This window comes from Equus przewalskii, chromosome X (assembly GCF_037783145.1).
Source record: "Equus przewalskii isolate Varuska chromosome X, EquPr2, whole genome shotgun sequence".
NCBI classification, from domain to species: domain Eukaryota; kingdom Metazoa; phylum Chordata; class Mammalia; order Perissodactyla; family Equidae; genus Equus; species Equus przewalskii.
Window position 1 is genome coordinate 55,535,365 of NC_091863.1, and position 21,192 is coordinate 55,556,556.

The 21,192-nt window shown below is 46.1% G+C and overlaps 1 protein-coding gene across 1 annotated transcript in view; it reads left to right on the forward strand.

Annotated features, from left to right (window-relative positions):
- Positions 1–21,192, forward strand: part of NHSL2 (NHS like 2) — a 228,051-nt gene that overhangs the window by 135,973 nt on the left and 70,886 nt on the right. The window lies entirely within an intron of this gene.

Here is a 21,192-nt window from a genome sequence, read left to right on the forward strand (position 1 = left end):
TATTTGGCTATTGCCTATCTCCTCTGACTGGATTGTAAACTCCTTGTGTATGTCCTGTTCACGTCTCTATGCCCCAGCACCCAGCACAGAGCCTAGATATAACAGAATCAGTGAAATCTATTGAATGAATGAATGACAAAGGCATGCAGAATGCTGGAAACAAGGCCTGAAAGAGAGTAGAGAACAACATATGTTTATCCCCTTCTTTTGGCCTTCTCCCATCAGTTGGCTGTGAGGCAGAGGGTGGGTCACTAGACCTGTGGCCTCCAAAGTGGGTGCAGGGTCTCCGGGGTGCAGGAAGAAAAGATTAGATTTCCTAGTAACCTTCATTTTTCTCGCATCTTAATTTCCATATGTGTTTATGTTTTATCATTTATAAAATGGATTAGCACAGTATTACATGTATATTGTTTATACATAAATATACATATGTTGGGGATAGGCTCAAAAATACTTGGAGACCACAGCAGGTGGGAAGCAAACTGGCAGGCTGTTGGCAGCCTGTGGACTACAGATAGGTTGGGCTGGGCCAGCAGAGAGGTTTCCTGGGTTGGAGGTTGAGTGCCTTGGGGACTGGGGTGCAGGGCAGGCCGTGTGCATGCTCCAGTTCTCCACCACCGCTTATAGCTTCTCCCAGCCTACTTCACAAATTTCCCTGCCCTTCCAGACCTTCGAAGGCATGTGCATTTCCAACCCTGGCCAGCCTTCCTTTTGCCAGTCTCTAAAGACCCTTCTACTCTGGAACTTGGTGCTAGTCTATCCACAGGGGCAAGTGTACTCCACAGGTGCTAGTCTATTCCCCTGTGTGTGGGAAAAACCGAGGCCTGCAAGCCCCCTGAGTGCAGTGGCTGGGCTTGTGTCTCCTGTGACCAGAACGATGCCTAGAACAGAATGGGTGCTCAGATCCTCCAAGAACGCACTTGTTGACTAATTTCAGTGCATAGAATAATCCTTTTCTGAATGTCTGAGCTGAGAGGACCCTCAGAGAGCAATTAGGTCCATATATTTCACTACCCAAGTGGGAACTAAATGGGACTCAGAAAGGCCCATGACCCACCCAAGATCATGAAGCATCCAACTAGCACTCTGTCCCGGGTGCGAGCCTGTCTGCTTAGCCTCTGGGATGTATGCTCATTTATGATCAGGTATTGACTGGTTCTACCCCCTTGGCCTTGGCCTTGGCCTGCTACTCATCAGCACCAACTCTCAGAAGGCACTCTGGCTTTCTTACTGGGGCGGGGACCAAAGAAGAAAACATGCCCCAAATCACAATTCTGCAGCCTCCTGCCTTCCCTAAACCCACTTTCTATATATCAGCCTCCCAGCTTCCTTGGATGTTTAATGGCATCACCACCCTTCTACTCACTTATGCCCCAAATACGAAGTGTTCATCTCCCCTCCAGTGAGAGCATACTATGTATCAGATGCTTTTTTTAAAAATAAACTTTTTATGGACGACTAACATACACACCAAAAAGTGCACGCATCAAAAGTACACAACAAAAAGTGCGCACATTGATGAATGATCACGAAGTGAACACACCCATGTTCCCCCTACCCAGGTCAAGACATTGACCCTGACCAGGGCTACAGAAGCACTGCTCAAAACTCTTCTTTAACCTTCATTGCAGATCTTCTCACAACAGCCCCTGAACTACAACAGGCGTGAGTAGTTCAATCCACTTTACAGATACTGAATTATTTTTCTTTAAACCAAGTCTTTTAATTCAGCCTTGAATACTCAGTAAATTACACATTTTATGCCCTAGTTTTTCCTCTAATTATTATTAGAGTCTATATGCATTAGGATAAATACATGACTATTAAACTTATTTTTTATATTTTTTTTTATCGAGGTAACACTTGTCTACAACATTATGTAAACTTCAGATGTACATCATTATATTACTATTCCTGTGGAGATTACATCATGTTCACCACCCAAAGACTAATTACCATCCATCACCACACATATGTGCCTAACAACCCTTTTCGCCCTCCTCCCTCCCCCCTTCCCCTCTCGTAACCACCAATCCAATCTCTGTCTCGATGTGTTTGTTTGTTGTTGTTTTTGTCTTCTATTTATGAGTGAGATCATATGGTATTTCACTTTCTCCCTCTGAGTTATTTCACTGAGCATAATACCCTCAAGGTCCATCCACATTGTCACAAATGGCCGGATTTCATCATTTCTTATGGCTGAGGAGTATTCCATTGTGTATATATACCACATCTTCTTTATCCATTCGTCCCTTGATGAGCACCTAGGTTGCTTCCAAGTCTTAGCTCTTGTGAATAATGCTGAGATGAACGTAGGGGTGCATATGTCTTTACGCATTCATGTTTTCATGTTCTTTGGATAAATACCCAGCAGTGGAATAACTGGATGGTATGGTAGTTCTAGTCTTAATTTTTGAAGAATCTCCATACTGTTTTCCATAGTGGCTGCACCAGTTTGCATTCCCACCAGCAGTGTATGAGGGTCCCCTTTTCTCCACATCCTCTCCAACATTTGTTATTTCTTGTCTTGTTAATTATAGCCATTCTGATGGGCCTAAGGTGATATCTCATTGTAGTTTTGATTTGCATTTCCCTGATAATTAGTGATGTTCAACATCTTTTCATATGCCTATTGGTCATCAGTGTATCTTCTTTGGAAAAATGTCTGTTCAGATCTTTTGCCCAATTTTTAATTGGGTTGTTAGTTTTTTTGTTGTTGAGATATATGAGTTCTCTTTATATTTTGGATAATAACCCCTTATCGGATATATGGTTTGCAAATATCTTCTCCCAATTGTTAGGTTGTCTTTTCATTTTGTTGATGGTTTCCTTTGCTGTGCAGAAGCTTTTTAGTTTGATGTAGCCCCATTTGTTTATTTTTTCTACTGTTTCCCTTGTCTGGTCAGAAATGATACTTGAAAATATGCTGCTAAGACTAATGTCCAAGAGTGTGCTGCCTATGTTTTCTTCTAGAATTTTTGTGGTCTCAGGTCTTACATTGAGGTCTTTAATCAATTTTGAGTTAATTTTTGTGTATGGTGTAAGATAATGGTGTACTGTCATTCTTTTGCATGTGGCTGTCCAGTTTTCCCATCACCATTTATTGAAGAGACTTTCCTTTCTCCATTGTATGTTCTTGGCTCCTTTGTTGAAAATTAGCTGTCCATAGATGTGTGGGTTTATGTCTGGGATCTCAATTCTGTTCCATTGATCTATGTGTCTGTTTTTGAGCCAGTACCATGCTGTTTTGGTTACTATAGCTTTGTAGTATATTTTGAAATGAGAGAGTGTGATGCTGCCTCCAGCTTTGTTCTTTTTTCTCAGGATTGCTTTGGCTATCCGGGGTCTTTTGTTGTTCCATATAAATTTTAGGATTCTTGGTTGTATTTCTGTGAAAAATGTCATTGGAACTTTGATAGGGATTGCATTGAATCTATAGATTGCTTTAGGAAGTATGGACACTTTAACTATGTTAATTCTTCCAATCCAAGAGCATGGAATATCTTTCCATTTCTTTGTGTCTTCTTTGATTTCTTTCAGCAATGTTTTATAGTTTTCAGCATACAGGTCTTTCACCTCCTTGATTAAGTTTATTCCTAGGTATTTTATTCCGTTTGTTGCAATTGTAAATAGGATTGTATTCTTAATTTCTCTTTCTGCTCTTCGTTGTTGTGTATAGGAACACAACTGATTTTTGTATGTTGATTTTGCATCCTGCAACTTGACCGTATTCATTTATTATTTCTAAAACTTTTTTAGTGGATTCTTTAGGTGTTTCTGTATATAAAACCATGTCATCTGCAAACTGACAGTTTAACTTCTTCCTTTCCATTTTGGATCTCTTTTATTTCTTTTTCTTGCCTTATTGCTCTGGCTAGGACTTCCAATACTATGTTAAATAAGAGCAGTAAAAGTGGGCCTCCTTGTCTAGTTCCTGTTCTTACAGGGATAGCTTTCAGTTTTTCTCCATGAGAATGATATTAGCTGTGAGTTTGTCATATATGGCCTTTAGTATGTCAAGGTACTTTCCTTCTATAACCATTTTATCCAGTTTTTATCATAAATGGATGCTGTTTCTTATCAAATACTTTCTCTGCAGCTATTGAGGTGATCATGTGATTTTTATTCTTCATATTGTTAATGCAGTGTATCATGTTCATTGATTTGCAGATGTTGCACCATCCCTGCATCCCTGGAATAAATCCCACTTGACCATGGTGTATGATCTTTTTAACGTATTGTTGTATTCAATTTGCTAGTATTTTGTTGAGGATTTTTGTATTGATGTTCATCAGTGATATTGGCCTGTAATTTTCTTTTTTTGTGTTGTCTTTGTCTGGTTTTGGTATCAGGGTAACGTTGGCTTTGTAGAATGAGTTAGGGAGCTTTCCCTCCTTTGGAAGGGTTTGAGAAGGATAGGTATTAACTCTTCTTCAAATGTTTGGTAGAATTCACCAGGGAAGCCGTCTGGTCCTGGACTTTTTTTCTTGGGGAGGTTTTTGATTACTGTTTTGATCTCCTTACTGGTGATTGATCTATTCAAATTCTCTATTTCTTCTTGATTTGGTTTTGGAAGGTTGTATGATTCTAAGAGTTTATCCATTTCTTCTAGATTATCCAATTTGGTCACGTATAGCTTTTTGTACTATTCTCTTATCATCTTTTGTATTTCTGAGGTGCCCATTGTAATGTCTCCTCTTTCGTTTCTGATTTTATTTATTTGAGCCTTCTCTCTTTTTTTCTTGGTGAGTCTAGCTGAAGGTTTGTCAATTTTGTTTATCCTTTCAAAGATCCAACTCTTAATTTCATTGATTTTTTCTGTTGGTTTTTTAGTCTCTATTTCATTTATTTCTGCTCTGATTTTTATTATTTCCTTGCTTCTGCTAATAATGGGCTTTGCTTGTTCTTCTTTTTCCAGTTCCTTTAGGTGCACTGTTAGATGGTTTATTTGAGATTTTTCTTGTTTGTTGAGGTAGGCCTGTATTGCTATAAATTTCCCTCTTAGAATCACTTTTGCTGTATCCCATAGATTTTGGCATGTCATATCTTCATTTTCATTTGTCTCCAGGTATTTTTTTATTTCTCTTTTGATTTCTTCTTTGATCCAGTCGTTGTTCAATAGCATTTTGTTTAATCTCCACATATTTGTGGCTTTTCTGTTTTTCTTCCTGTAGTTGATTTCTAGTTTCATACCATTGTGGTCAGAAAAGATGCCTGGTATTATTTCATTCTTCTTAAGTTTATTGAGACTTGTTTTGTGGCCTAATATGTGATCTATCCTGGAGATTGTTCCATGTGTGTTTGGAAAGAATATGTATTCTGCAGTTTTTGGATGGAATGTTCTGTATATATCTACTAAGTCCATCTGGTCAAATGTGTCATTTAGGGCCAGTGTTTCCTTATTGATCTTCTGTTTGGATGATCTATCCATTGGTGTAAGTGGAGTGTTAAAGTCCCCTACTATTATTGTGTTCCTGTCTATTTCTCCTTTTATGTCTGTTAATAATTGCTTTATATATTTAGGTGCTCCTATGTTGGGTGCATAGATATTTACAGGTGTTATATCCTCTTGTTGGATGGTTCCCTTTATCATTATGTAGTGCCCTTCTTTGTCTCTTGTTGCAGTTTTTGTTTTAAACTCTGTTTTGTCTGATGTAAGTGGCTTTCTTTTCTTTGCCATTTGCAGAGTATCTTTTTCCATCCCTTCACTTTCAGTTTATGTGTGTCTTTAGGTCTGAAGTGTGTCTCCTGTATGCAACATATATATGGGTCTTGTTTTTTTATCCAATAAGCTGCCCTATGCCTTTTGATTGGAGCATTTAGTCCATTGACATTTCAAGTAGCTATTGATAAGAGTATACTTATTGCCATTTGCTTACTTTTTTTCTGGGTGTTTTAGTAGTTCTTCTCTGTTCCTTTCTTCTTCTCTTGCTCTCTTCCATTGTGGTTTGATGGTCTTCTTTAGTATTATGTTTGGGTTCCTTTCTCTTAATTTTTTGTTTATTTATTATGGGTTTCTGGTTTGTGATTACCATGAGGTTCATAAATAATAACCTACGTATATAGCAATCTATATTAAGTTGATGGTCTCCTAAGTTTGACCTCTTGCTAAAAGCTCTACTCTTCTACTCCTCTCCTCCCACATTTTATGTTTTTGACATCATATCTAACTTCTTTTTTTGTGCATGTGTACCCATTACCGTCTTATCATGGAAATAATTTTAGTACTGTTGTGTTTTGACCTTCATATTAGCTTCATAGGTCTGCTACCTTTACTGTATATTTGCCCTTACCAGTGATTTTATTGCTTTTTTGGGATAATTTTCTTATTCCTATTTGTGGTTTTCTCTTTTCCACTTAAATAGTTCCCTTTAGCATTTCCTGTAAGCCTGGTTTCTTGGTGATAAACTCCTTTAATTTTTGCTTGTCTGGGAGACTCTTTTTCTCTCCTTCCATTCTGAATGATAACCTTGCTGGGTAGAGTATTCTTGGCTGTAGGCTTTTTCCCTTTAGCACTTTAGGTATATTGTGCCACTCCCTTCTAGCCTGTAAAGTTTCTGCTGAGAAGTCAACTGACAGACTTATGGGGTTTCCTTTGTGTGTAACTTGTTGCCTTTCTCTTGTGGCTTTTAGGATTCTCTCTTTATCTTTAATTCTTGACATTTTAATTATAGTGTGTTTTGGTGTAGGCCTCTTTGGGTTTATCTTGTTTGGTGCTCTCTGTGCTTCCTGTACCTGGATGTCTGTTTCCTTCCTTAGGTTAGGAACGTTTTCAGCTATTATTTCTTCAAATAGATTCTCTGCCCCTTTGTCTCGCTCTTCTTCTGGGACACCTATAATATGGATGTTATTGAGCTTGATGTTATCCCAGAGGTCCCTTAGACTGTCTTCGTTCTTTTTAATCATGACTATTAAACTTAAAAAGATCATCCATGTATATCTAAAATTCCCTCTTGTACCATTACCACATGTACCACTAGCAAAATATGTACCCCACTTTGGGGACATTGTATTGTACCATGGGAATAAACACAAGGAGAAATCTGTTTACATTTGGGAAGATGAGAAAAGGCTTGAAGCAGGACAAGAGGCATATGCAATGGACCTGACATCTGTGCAGAGGATATGGCCATGTGGACGTGAGTTTGCTTCTAGCTGCAAGGCTAAGAGAAAGCTGCACGAAGGAGGAGGCTGGGTCTTGAGATATGAGTGTGACTTTCCACAGCAGAGATGGAGGTGGAAGGAAAAGCATTTCAGGCAGAAGGGATAGAAAATGAAGAGCACTTCTTTTGGTATTTCAAGCTCGAGGGGCTGTGACTGATGCACAATTGGAAAGTGTCTCCAGGATGGGGTGCTGAGTGAACTGCCAAGGGCCAGCTCCTGGTAGGCTGAAGTCAGAGCTGGAGCTGTGTATTAGAATTCACTTCTCCTTATGGAACTTAGACCTAGAGATGCCCCACATCAGGATAGAGTGTGTGCAGGTCATGGCAGATAGGACCAGCAGAGTTCAAAAGAACTGGGCTTCTGGGGCTGGCCCCGTGGCCGAGTGGTTAAGTTCGCGCGCTCCGCTGCAGGCGGCCCAGTGTTTCGTCAGTTCGAATCCTGGGCGCGGACATGGCACTGCTCATCAGACCACGCTGAGGCAGCGTCCCACATGCCACAACTAGAAGAACCCACAACGAAGAATACACAACTATGTACTGGGGGGCTTTGGGGAGAAAAAGGAAAAAAATAAAATCTTTAAAAAGAACTGGGCTTGGAGTCACCTAATTTAGGCTCTAGTCCCAACCATGCCACTTACCAGCTCCACCTCCTTTCCTTATCTCCATTTCCTCATCTGCAGAATGGGGCCTAATAATCTGCATATCACAAGGTGCTTTTGAGGAGTAAGTGAGAGCATGACTAAAGTGACAAGCTGTCTCTGTCCCATCTCTTGGGATCTTTGGGAAAGTCTGGAGGTAGTATCGCCTGCTCCATTTCTCTCTTACCCCCGCCTCCCCCAGCCCTGAGTACAGCTGGACATGGCTGATGAGGTGACAGCAATGAGCCTTAAGCATTTTCACTTTGTGGAAATGGACCCCAGAGTTGCTTATTTCAGGCCTCAGACTTCTCTGTCCCCTCTCCTGGTTTGTCTGAGGCACCAAATTGGGTGAAGGGCCGGCAGAACAGTCAGGCCTGGCCAGCATTCCTCAATAGATGGCTGCTTCTGGCCTGGCTTGGCTTTCATACATGCCAGAAAGAAGCCCTTTCCTCCCCAAGCTCCACATGAGGACACCACAGGGGGTCTAGCCCCCTCCTAAAGCCACTGCACCTCCTGTACTGAGCACAGTGCTCAGAGCAAAGGGTAGCTGACTTCCTAGCACCTTTCTACAGGCAGTGATTTTGCGTCAGTGGACCCATCAGAACAGCTCCCACCAGCACCACACACAGCCTGGATGTCCACCCTGATAAGTAGGAAGGGGCAAGAACATTTTGAGAAGACTCTTAAGTTAGTGGGGGCACAAGGGCCAAGCATGTAGAGCTTTTGGAGGGATTATCAGGGAGCAAAGGAGAGGTAGGAGGAAGAGGAGGAGGGAAGGTCTGTATGGGCAGGGTAGCTTGGCACATGCTGATTGACCAACAACATTGAGACATCCTCTGTGCCAGGCCCTGTGCAGGGCAGACTCAAAGACCCAAATTCTAACCCGACCCTCAAAGAACTCAGAGGTGACTGGGGCAGAGAACATTCATGAACACGTGGAAGATTTCTAACAATTCCAGGACATCTATATTTAGGGACAAGTGAGAGGCTCAGAGAGCCAGAGCTAAAGGTACCCAGAGGAGAGAGTGAGCCCTGCAGACTGGGGATGGTTGAGGAGAGGCTTTCAGGGGGTGATGGGGTTTGAGCTGAAGCTTGAGGATCTGTAGGATTTGGGAACAGTAGGGAGAGACTGTGAGAAGGGGATGAGAAGCACTTTCTAGCAAGCACCTACTATGTGCTGGAGCCCCTTAGCTAACGGAAATCTCACAATAGCCTACAAGGTAGATGTTTTCATCCCCCATTACACAGATGAGGAAAATCGAGGCTGGGGAGGTTAAGTAACTTTGCAAGTTCACACAAGTAGAAATGGCAGAGTAGGGATTTGAATCCGGATTTCTCTGACTACAAAGCCTTTCCCGGATTGCTTTACCTGGAGTGACAAAGGACAAGGTACAGAATAGAATGATTGGCCCATAGATTGAAGGGGCAGAGGGGTTTATTTCAGGGAATAAATAGAGAGAAGGTGAAGAGGTCAGATGGGGCCGGTTCTAAGTATAGGCTAGAGAACATGGAGTTGACCCTTTAGACAAAGGACCATTAGAAGGTTCCGAGCAATGGACTGATATGATTCGGTTTATGTTTGTAAAAGCTCATTCTGGCTGCTGCGTGAAGAATAGATTTTAAGATGCAGGAGTGGAAGCAGGGAGCCCAGGGAAGAAGATGTTCCCTGCAATGGGCCTAGGGACGGATCCTGATAGCTGGGATCAGGATGAGGAAGTGGAGGTGATGCTGAGAAGTGATTGAATATGAGGCAGTTCTAAGGAACAACTTACAGGACTCAGTAAATGGATAGTGGAGGGAGATGAAAGTGTGAAAGATAAAGTCTAAAAGCATTCTCCATCCACTGTAGATGATAAAGAGGGATATGGTAGAGAAGGCACTGAGTTTGGAGATAGACAGACAGGGGCCCAAATCCTGGCTGCCCCCTGTACTAGTTGGGTTCATTTAGTCAAAAAGGAGTATGTGACCCCCAGCAGCAAACAGAGCAGAGAGGCCCCATGAGAAAAGATGCTAAAGTATCTACTGTCTGTGGCCATGGGGACACTGGTGACTGGGTGAGGGAAGCTTCAGAGGGAGAGGAGGAGGGGCTGGGGCTGCAGTGGGGCCAACAGAGAGGAAGAGGTGAGGACGTGGGACACAGGGTATAGAATCCCCTTTTGAGAAGCTCAGGTGAGAAGAAGAGAGAAAGGAATGATGAGGCAGAGGGGATGCAGGGAGAAAGGAGAGGTTCTGTGTCTGCTGTTCTCTTTTGTTGGTTTTTCTCCTCTGGGAGCGACCTGAGCCACATGTATAGGTCCAGTGGAGGAAGCCAGTGGGGACCCTGACCAAGCTGCCTCTCCTCTCTTAGCCTCCGTTTAGGTATCTATAAAGTGGGTTAAACGAATCATATCTACTGGACAGGGCTGCTGTGAGAAGATCTACAATGATGATTTATGCCCGTTCCTATGCAAGCTTCCTCATCTGCTCCCTGGGAATATAATCTGGGGTCCCAGATGCACAGCCTAGTTGAGGTCAATTTTGTTTTGACTTTCAAGGTGTCTCATACATTTTAGAACCATCTCAAGATGTCATGGTTCTATCTCTTCTAGCCTCTCTAAGCTTTTATAGTCCGTGTTTACACCTTGAACCTCCCAAGACTCATATCTAGGACCCATCACAAGTGGATAAGAGGGCAGAGACCAAATGTTCCCCAAACTTCACCTTCAAGGTTTTTGCCATGTTCATAAGTCTTCAAGATTTTTACCATATTCATAAATCTGTTTGTTTTCCCAAGATGCTTCATTCTTGGCCCCTCACACTTGCTCTGGGACCTCTATTTTCTAAGCCCTCTTTTCTGGCTTCTGGTAGGTCCCCTTGAAGGCCTCTTGCCACCAAAGCCCAAGCATGGATCACACCAACCTGTGACTTCTCTGTGTGATTATCTGTCTCCCCCACTAGGCTGGGGAACCTCAAAGTCAGTCTCTGCCTCCCTCTGTCTGGCACGGAGGTGGAGCTTAAGAGATGTGTGTGAAATTGTTGAAGAAAACTGAAGAGAGGCAAGAGAGGTTCCTAGCAGGGGTAATATTCCAAATATTTAACAGTGTGCCCTTCCCCTTCCTGTGTCTGGCCAACTCTTCTTCATCCTTCATGATCCAGTCCAAGTGTCACCTCCTCTGGGAATGTGTCTCCAAACCTTCCAGACTAAAGCTTTCTCTTTGATGCTCCCACAACATGTGAATCCTTTCCTTGGTATAGCAGTGATCACACTGTACTGTCATGGTCTGTGGGTGTGTTGGTCACCCCTCCTAGATGGTGACCTACACCTCTGCATCCCCAACACCTAGCACGAGGCCTGCCTGGCCAGAGCAGATCCCTGGGAACTGTTGAAAGAATGACTAAATAACTGGGTGGGAGAGTGGATGTGTGGACGGATGGCTCCCACTTTAGACCTCTTGCTCCAAAGTCAGAAAGCTCTCCTTTCTGGGTGGCACAGTGCCCCAAATCTGCCGGGCTGAGGTCCTATCCCAACCTGCGCCCGCAGTGTTCTGTGGCCGTGATTGTGATAGACAGGCCCCCTGTCTCTGTGAGCATGAGTCTGATGACATCAGCGTTGGGCAGTAGCACAACTCTGCTAAGTAAGTGAAGTCACTCGAGACTGTCTAGCTTTGGCAGAGTTGATTCCAGGAGCCATGGCCCTTCCTCGCTGCCAGGCTATTGGGGCTGGAATGAGCTGCTGAGCCAGCACAACCTGCCCCATGTCACTTATCCCACAGGGCTGCAGCACTTGCAGTGAGCAGCTGCAAGAGCTGCGCGCGCACACATGCGCACGTGCACGAGTGAGTGTGGGGCGGGGGGAGAGAGCGCCCGTGGATTTACAGTGGGACTCATGGAAGGAGCCCTCTCATTGGCTGCCGGGGGTCCCAGTTCCAGTCAGTGAGCCTCTGGGCTGCCAGCTCTGCTGTCCCCCGGGAAGGCAAAGCAGGAGAGGGAGGGGAGGAGTGAGGCTTCAGGTGTGTCTGACAGGGAGGCAGGTATGCCTGGTGGCCACACTGGGCATGCAAGAGGAATCTGGCTTGTTAGCTCCAAGCCTGCAACCTGGCAGCCTCATGCTTTGCCCAAATTTTCCCAGTTCTCTGTCAGGACTGGAGCCCAGAGTCCACTGGCAGCTGTCACTTACAGAGCTGGATCCGTTCACCAGTGGAGCAGGGAGCTATGTCACTTAGAATGCCTGGGTAGCACATTCCTCCACTGGTCCCTGTCACACTCCTGGATTAGGCTCTGTTATTGGCCCCTCGCTCCTGCGAGCTCCAGCTTCTGCAGACGGAGGAGCGAGCAAGCGGCAGCAGAAATGACAGCACTGAGAGCAGAGGCAGCCAGGGACAGTGAGGGCGGGTGGGGCGGGTCTCCGAGGGCGCCTGTGCTGGCCCTGTCTGCAGAGGCAGATGAGGTGGGGGCCACACTCAGGGCTCACTAGGGTTCTCCTGGAACCTGGGCTGCTCAACCTGAGTGGAGCACTAAGCAAGGGGAAGGGGGGAGGGAGAGGGAGGGAGAGACAAGGAAGGGAGGGAGGGAGGGAGGGAGAGAGGGAGAGAGAGAGAAAGAGAGAGAGAGAGAGGCTGAGAGAAGCTCCTAGCAGGCTGTAGTCCAAGTGAGAGGGTCAGGTCTGGACAATTGTGTGCCAGGGGCACAAGTGGGATTTGGATGAGCCATGTGTGTGAGAAGCAAAGCTGAGGTGATGTAAGCACCTGGGGAGGAGCACAGGCAGAGGAGGAGGGGGAGGGGGAGGAGGAGGAGGAGGAGGAAAAGGAGGAGGAGGAGGAGGCGGCGGCGGCAGCCACGGGGCGGCTGCCAGTCCAGAACAGAATGATGGGCAACTCTCACCACAAGCAACCGAGGAGTAAGAGCCAAAGCAGGATGCATTCAGCAACAGGTACTCTCTTCCCTTCCCTCCTTTTTCCGGGGCTCCTACAGCCAGGGCCTCCCCAGCTGCAGCCGCGGGGCCCCTGACCCTTGGCGTGACTTGCAGGGGCTGGCAGGGGGCGGGGAGAAAGCCCGAGGGAAATGCGGGTGAACTCCCAGTTTCCCTGCTCCTGCGCCAGCCTGAATTGCATAAGTCAGAGCTCCCTGAGCTGGCAGGGGCTGGCCTCTTTGCCAGCAACCCCATGTAGCCTCTGGAGGGTGGCTGGAGCACCAGGGAAGTGAGCAACGTGCTGTGGTCCGAAGTTTATTGCTAGGACTGTGCTTTCTGTCTGGATCCAGTAGGCAGAGACCTGGAACCATGCATGGCTTATCCTTTACAAGCCTCCTTTGTTATTCAAACCTTCATCTCCCCCAGCACCCACACCCACCCTGCACTGTACACCTACACCTCTCTCCTAGCTCTACCTCATATGCTGCATGCACAGAATGATCCAGACGAATCTGTTTCTTGCTGTGTAATGCCCTGCCCCCACCTCCTGCCCCAGTCCCCGCAGGGAGCTCTCCTCACTGCATGGATGAGAGGAGCATGTGCCAGCCTTGAGCTTGTTGCCCTCCTACCCTGGGCGGCCCTGCTTCACCTCTTGGCCCTCTCCAGACCTGGACTCAAGGGTGCTAGCATAGTTCTCACCAACAACCCCTTCCTGGATGCTGATGGTATGGAAATCAGGGAGACAGAATCTGGAGACAACTTTCCCTAGTTCGCCTTCCCAGGCAGTGCGAGAGCAATGTGGACGCAACTTCTCTCGTCTTATTCACCTTCCCCCTACTGTTAACTCTTTTCCCTCCTGCCTACCCCTTGGCCACTGGGAAGCACCTTTCACTGCTGCCTCAGATCAGGCCACATGCCCTAGGGCCAGGGGTACTTCCCCTGTCCTCCTCCCTCCATCTTGACGGTGCCCCCTCTCCTCAGCACCCCTCCTCACAGAGAAGCCCATGGTTTTCTCTGTACCCATTTGGGAGGCCTTCGTCCGCTGTTCCCCATTCGCTGTTTCGGGCCAGTGGGAAGAAGGGAAAGTTTTTGCCAAGTTTAACTCAAGTTTACCATAAGAAAGGAACAAACAGACTGGTGTCTTGCTGAAATCCGGCAATGCTCAGGCCCAGAGGGTTGCGTCTGCGTTTTCCTGGGGACTTGGCTAGCTGTGTGGTTGAGGGGAGTTGTGCAGAGCCAGCCAATCCTAGGGGCAACCTTAGAACAGGGGTCTCACAGGGTGTAGGGGAGAGGGAAGATAGAGGAAAGCAGCTTGGGGTGTGCTGGCAGGCAGGGTAACTGCCCCTGGAGCCTGCCTGTCAGAGCAGGGCCTGGTTTGGCCTCCGGGGTGGGCTGAATTTGGGCCCCTGTAGTGGACTGAGCCAACGGCAAAGGTTCTGGGCATTGAAGTTTCTTTGGAATCTTCTGAGGACACACCCTTTTAAGGCCACCATTAGGTGAATGACCCAACCACCACCTCATAGCATCCTACTTCTCTGCCACAGAGCTGGAGGCTCAGGACCCAGTGGTATTAAATGGAGATGCTCTGTACAGTCCAGTACAGGAGCTCGAGGATAACTTTCTGCACTTCTGCTGGTGCTATAGCTCAGGACAGTTACTGGCTGCCATTTCATTTCTTGTAAATTGCTCTGCATCTTCAGTGCCAGCTCTAGTCCAGGGCCATCCTGGAGACAGTGGCTACTGGACTAGCTTCTGGCAGCATGAGGAGGTGGCCTCATCACTACTTCTTTTCTCTCCCCCACTCCACCTCCTGACCCACTTCGCCTCCTGGCCCTTGCCTTCCCCCAGCACTGCACCCACTCACTCACCATCCCTAGGCGGTCCCAGAATCCTTGGTTGAACACTCACTCCCACTGGGCTAACTAGAGAAAGACTGGTTAGCCTCCTAGCCCCAGACTGCCCACAGACTAGTCAAGGAGAGGAGACAAGCACAGGAAACAGTCAGCGTCTAAGGGAGGAGGTGAGGCCCTGATTATGGGAGGTAGGTCTGTCCTGAGGTCACCAGGAAAGCCTTCATAAAGGAAGAAAGCGGCTCTTCCATTGCCTGCCTTTACATGCAAATGTCCTTTTCCCAGAGCCCTGTCCCAGGCCTGCATTCTCCTGTCACTCTACACCCTCTCCCCTGGTGGTCAAGGCCACACCCTGAGACCACCTCCATGGGCTTGGCCTCCAAATCTCTGGCTCCAGCTCAGAGTAAGTTGGTCAACTGCTCCACGTCCACCTGAATGTCCCACAAGGACCTCATGCACAGCTAAGCACATTTTCTTGCACCACCCTCCACCCCTGCAGAGAAGCTCCACTTTCTCTCTTCCATTTTCTCTATAACGCCACCATCTCTCAGTAACCCACACTGGAAACCTGGGGGTCATCCTTCACTCTCTCTCCCTCACCTCACAAATTTTCACTCATCCATCCGTCCATCCATCCACTCAACAAGTATTTATTGTCAAGTCTTCCTCTGAGACCTGGGATAAGACCTTCCTCTTATCCCACCGCCAATGTCTCAGTCTAGATGTTTCTTAACTCTGGCCCATTCAGAAGTGGGCTCCCTGCCTCCGCCTTCGCCCTTCTCCTGGCCATGCCTAGCACAGCCACCAGAGCCATCTGCCCCTGCACTCCCTTGATATGAACCCAGGCCTTGCTAATTTGGGGAAGGGAGATCAGGACTTCTCCCAAAGTGTGTGCCCCTTGTCCCAGGTGGCCCAGGAGATCATTTGTAGGTGGTATAAAGAAAACTGTTTTTCCGTCTCAGAGTTCCGTATATATTTTAATGTGTGTTAGAAAAAAACATAACTGGTAAATCCAACCCATGGTTTCTCATATATTTTTTATTAGGGCAAATTTAAGTGTTTTAAAAATAAGTCTTTTTTAAATAAAATGGTTAAGTAAATAGTAGTACAAGTGGTACATGGCAATGGAAAAAAGTTGAGAATGTGAGACATGGTTGCCTGAGGTTTGGGAAGCACCAGTTTCTGGGGTAAAGTATGTGTTCCTTAACACAACTGAGAGAGCTTCCATGGTCGGTCCCCACCTACTTCTTCACCCTTACCTCCTGTCACTTCCTGTTGAACTTGCTGATCCAGTCATCTTGAATAGCTTTTGGTTTTCCAAATATACCGTGCCCATTCAACACTTCCGTGCTTTGACAAATGCACTTCCCTCTACCTGGAACCCCCTTCTAGCCCGCCATCTGCTCTTGGCAATTTCCTAGTCATCCTGAAAAACCCTGATTGGGTGTCACCTCTTCTCTGAAGCCTTCCCTGACTGACTTCCTTCCTCCATACAAGATTAATTAACAGAGTTCATTCTTCCCTACTCTGTACTAATTTGGTAACTTGTACATAATTTTACCACTGCTGGCATTATCTTTTTTTTCAATGTGCTTTTCGTCTTTTTTTTTTTTTTTAAATTAAGACTTTAATTTTTAAGAGCAGTTTTAGGTTCACAGTAAAATTGAAAAGAAAGTATGGAGATTTCCCAAATACTCCCTGCCTCCACACATGCACAGCCTCCCCAATTATCAACATCCCCCACCAGAGTGGCATGGTTGTTACAGTTGATGAACCTGCATTGACACATCATAATCACCCAGAGTCCATAGTTTACCTTACAGTTCACGCTTAATGTTATATATTCTATGGATTTGGACAAATGTATAATGACATGTATCCATCATTATGGTATCATACAGAGTATTTTCACTGCCCTGAAAAATCCACTATGCCCCACCTAGTCATCCCTCCCCCACCCCCACATCAACCCCTGGCAACCTCTGATCTTTTTACTGTCTCCGTAGTTTTGCCTTTTCCAGAATGTCATATACTTGGAATCATACAGTATGGAGCCTTTTCAGATGGGCTTCTTTCAGGCATCGTCATTTTTATGGTTATTATTACATGCTTATCTCCCCTGGTAAAATGTGAGCTTTTCGAGGGCAAGGGCTAAAACTTGTTTACCAAAGGGTGGGAAAGAGCCCTTGACCGGGCATTGGAAGGCTTGGGTTCTGATGTCTCTTGCCTGTGAAACAGTAGGGTGATCTTACGCAAGTCATTCGCCTCTGCTACCTCCATCCTTCAACTATAAAAAGCTACAAATCCCTGAAAGGGATCCCTGGCACAACTCCCCACCCCTGCCCAGGGTGGTTGGAAAGATGTATGAGATAGCTCGGAAAGCTTTTAGAAACTTGAAATTGCTTTTCAAATGAAAAAAGAGTGATTATGATTGCAGGTAGGGGAACACTGTGGGTGTTGCCCTTGCCCTGAGAATGGGACCAGAAGTGAGCCTGGTGTGTTTGGGGGACTGTGGGGAGCAGCCAGTGCAGCCACAAAGTGGATGGAGGTAGCAGTGGGGTAGTCATAGCATGCGGAAGCCCAATGCAACCTTAGAGCATAGGTTGCTTTGACACTGGAAAGCCTTGTCTGCCAGGCTCATGAGTTGGAATTGATTTCTCACCAACTTTCACACCCCCTTTAACCTCTTGAATAAGTGTAGCCCTGTGGCCCTGAGAATCTGTATGGGGTCGGGGGAGATATGTGCTAGCACCACCCTGACTACACAGCGTATGCATAGCTGTGCACAAATGAGCCATCTATTTGAACTAGTATCCCACAGAGAAGGGAAAACGAACTAACATCACACACTCTCGTGTGCCAGCACTTTTCATCCACAACTTTACTTGGCCCTCAGAACCACCTCCAGGCGGGGATTGTCGATGCCATTTTACAGATGAGAAAACTGAGACTCAGGGGGAGAGCTGCCCTATGGTCTGATAACAAGGAAATTGCAGAGCCAGGGTTTGAGCTCAAGTCTATCTGACTGCCAAGCTTATGCCTATTGTACCATGCCGTGTGCTTCTCAGCATCTTTGCATCTGTGGCAGGAGTTAGTAACCCTGGAGACCGGGTGTGGTGAAAGGAGGGTTCTGTGGCTCTGTTCTGGTAGAACTAGCAAATCTCTATAGCAACAAAGACTGCGACTCCCAGCCGTGTAGAAGTCCCACCATATGTCTGTTTGATGGCACGTTTGTGTTGTTAAATAATTGAACTCATTGGAGGCTCTATGTTGGGTCCAGAAGCTAGAGCTGAGGATTCCTGAGCTAGCAAGAAAGTGGGAGATTCTTGAATTTAAGCCTAAACCAGGTGTTGAGAGGGGCTTCAGATGCAGAAAGAACTGGTATCATGCTGCTTTCCAACCCCCTACCCCAAGCAGCCACACCAGTGCTATGAGCAAGGTGACCTGTGTTTCAAGATGAAAATCAGTCCACCGTTCTCTTCTTGCTACTTAAATAAAATGAAGAAATCATCTCATTGCATTTGCAAGGCATTTTTGTAGTTGACCTGGCCCTTTCATATTCACAAGTTTACTGAATTCTCAAAATCCTTGATTTCAGTATGATGGATGCTAAAGTGGCAGAGACTTATAAGGGAGTCAAGTGGCCCCTATCCCCCTGGGGGCCTTCCTCCCAAAGACATATTTCCTAACCACACTTAATGAGCCCATTGGAAAGGAGTGAAGAAGTTGGAACCCTAGACTACCAAGCAAAATATTCCTGGTGCTCCTCACCTCCCACAACTGAGAGACATGTTGGAGATGGAGGCACAGGCCCTGGGGCTTGAGGCCAATCATGATATTCCCGCATTCCCTGGGCCAGAACTAGAAGGAAGCAAAAAGGGGTATAAAAAATTACAATGGCCACCCTGATGGCAGATAACAGGGGAATGGCTAAGTGAATCTGATGCATCCAACCTGAAGTTTGATGGAGCTGCTAAAGAGCTCATTATGAAGATCGTTGAGCAACGTGGACAATGCTTATAATAAAGTATGACGTACAAAATTGTATCTATGCTTAGCTTTACAAACGCTGTAGAAACTATGTCTGCACATGAACAAGGACTGGAAGGGAACCGTGGAAAAAGCAAAACTTGATTTATTGTGGGTGGCAGGTTTGTTGGTGAATTTTTCTTTCCCTTAGATTTCTATTAATGTTATAATGTTGTTTGTGCAAAGAAAAATAAAATCCATTAACATATAGAACAATTACACTGGCAAATCATTCTGTCAAGATGAAAGACCAAATCATATGATTTCCCTGAGCCAGCAAACACACTTGAAAGCATAAATGCAAAAGTAGGTGCCTCTTTTTATGGAAAGAGGCAGCCACAGGGAATGGGGGAAAGGTGTGGGGGAAAGGTAGTATGGGAAGCCCCAGGTTTAAATTCAAGCTCTGACTCTTACTTTGGGTCTTTAGGGGAAGTTATTTCACCCTTTATATCCTCAGTTTCTTCATCTGCAATGTGAAGATAGTAATAATAATCTCCACCACCTTACAGGGCTATGGTGAGGAACAAATGATGTTGGATGTTTTAAAGGGTCTTGTGAGGTATAAATGCTGCACAGTGTAAAGCCTTATCCTAGTGTACATGCAAACACTTTGAAACAAAAGTATTAGGTGTTGTTTGCCACTGTCCCACCTCAGTTGACAACAAGGCCAAGCTGGGCCTGTGCTGCTGGGTGGCTTCAGGTAGCAGCCACCTTGTCTTCTCTGAGCACTAGGCGCCATTGAAATTTGATTAAGCAAGTGAAGCTTTCTGGTTTTAGCTGTGGTTGGGGAATAATAGGGAAAATGTGGGTTTTTATCCTCCTCTAAAAAGCTTAAACTTCATGGAGAGAAGATTAGAACAATTGATAAAGGACATGGCGAAGACTTCCACAGCTACTCAGGGTCTCAGCCAGACTTGGCCACTCACTAGCTGTGTGCCTTTAGGCAAGTGATCTAAGCTCTTGGAGCCTCCGTTGCCTTCTTGGTCTAGTGGGATTAATAGTGCCTACCTCACAGGCTGGTTGTGAGGATGAAATGCGGTACTGTGTGTGAAGCAGCAAGGAGCACAGATGTTCTGCCGTTATTACTGCTTAAAACTGTCAGAGTAGGAGGGGTCTCTAGGGATCACCTGATGCAGGGCTTCTCAACGGGTGCTAAGAGGGGCGTGGAGGGAGTCTTGGAGGAGCACAGTGTGTATATATTATGTTTGCTTGTCAACAATGAAAAGTCTTCCATGAGAAAAGCAGACTTTTTGCCTATCATGGTGGGACCCAGGTATTTTAATAAAGGCGAGATACATACTTGGAAACCACTCATCTCCCATAAGCCCTTCATTTTATAGACCCACAGAAGTAAGGTGATGTGTTCAAGGTCACTCAGCTACCGAGATTAATGTGGGCCACAGTCCAGCTGACCCACCTCCCCACTGCCATCACCACTCCCCAAGAGTTGTCCTTATGCCCTCTGGGATTTCCCCAGCTCCATGGTGGAGACACCCTATGCCACATGGCCATGTCCATGTAGCCATTATCAAGCTGGGAGAAACCAGACAAGGTTCTGACGTTGAGAAGAGGCAAAAATGATGCTTGAGATGACAGGAAAGATGGTCCTGGTAGGGGGTGCTGCACACTGACAGGTCAGCTCTGCATTACCCCTGGGCAGTACTTCCAAACAGTGTGGGCTAACGTGGCCTCCTAAGTGCCATCTGCATCCCTCTGGGATAAATGGTCTTTGATGAAACCTTCATCCCTCTCAACAGCAGCTTTTCTTTTTAAAAAGTCAATCTCCTGTCAAATTCTCCGAGAGCACAGATGGAGGGGTGTGGGGTCCTGGGAGCAAGATGAGGCTCTCAGCGGCTCCCTGCCATCAGGGTGGAGTGTATTCTCTGAGTCTGGTTTCTGGCATTGGGGAGGGTGGCACAGAGCCACCCCTATGAATTCCTTTTGTGGAATTTGTAGATCTGGAGGTCAGTGGGGGATGCTTTTTAGGCGTTTTAGGCTTGCCTTGGAGAAGATCTACCCCCGTCCCGTGCCACACAGGAGATAAAAGGCACATACCATCTCTAGCACACTCTCCTTTGAAATATTCTGACCCACCCAGCAGGGTGGGACATTGCTACTGCTTCAGGGACCTGGCTTCAGGGGCCTGGCATCTGGGATTTCTGGCTTCCGTGGCTTAGCTTCTCACGCTTTTGCCCTGGCTTTTGTTGCTGAACACTGATGCTTCCACTCTTTCCCTTTCCAGACTCTTGACTATCCCCACCCCTGCACTATGACTGTCTTCCTGGACATCTGTCCCAAACTTTGGTTCTGTCACCAGCTCCTGGTGACAGCTCTCTGGGTGCTTCAGGGCCTGGCTTGGGGAACAGGAACTGTCTGCTCAGGGTAAGGAACAAAATTGGAAAGATTGAGATCTCTTTTGGTGGCCACCCAAGCCAGAGTCCTAATTCACAGAGCCGAAGATCATACTGCTGATTCTGAGGGTGAAGACAGTCCCCACCTCCACCATCATCAGGCCTCCGACCCCCCGAACATGAAGTCTGTGTTATGGAAACTGACACACACCAACAATTTCCCAAACTAGAGACAACAGTTTGCCCAGACTCCAGCTAAAATAAGTCAAAAAT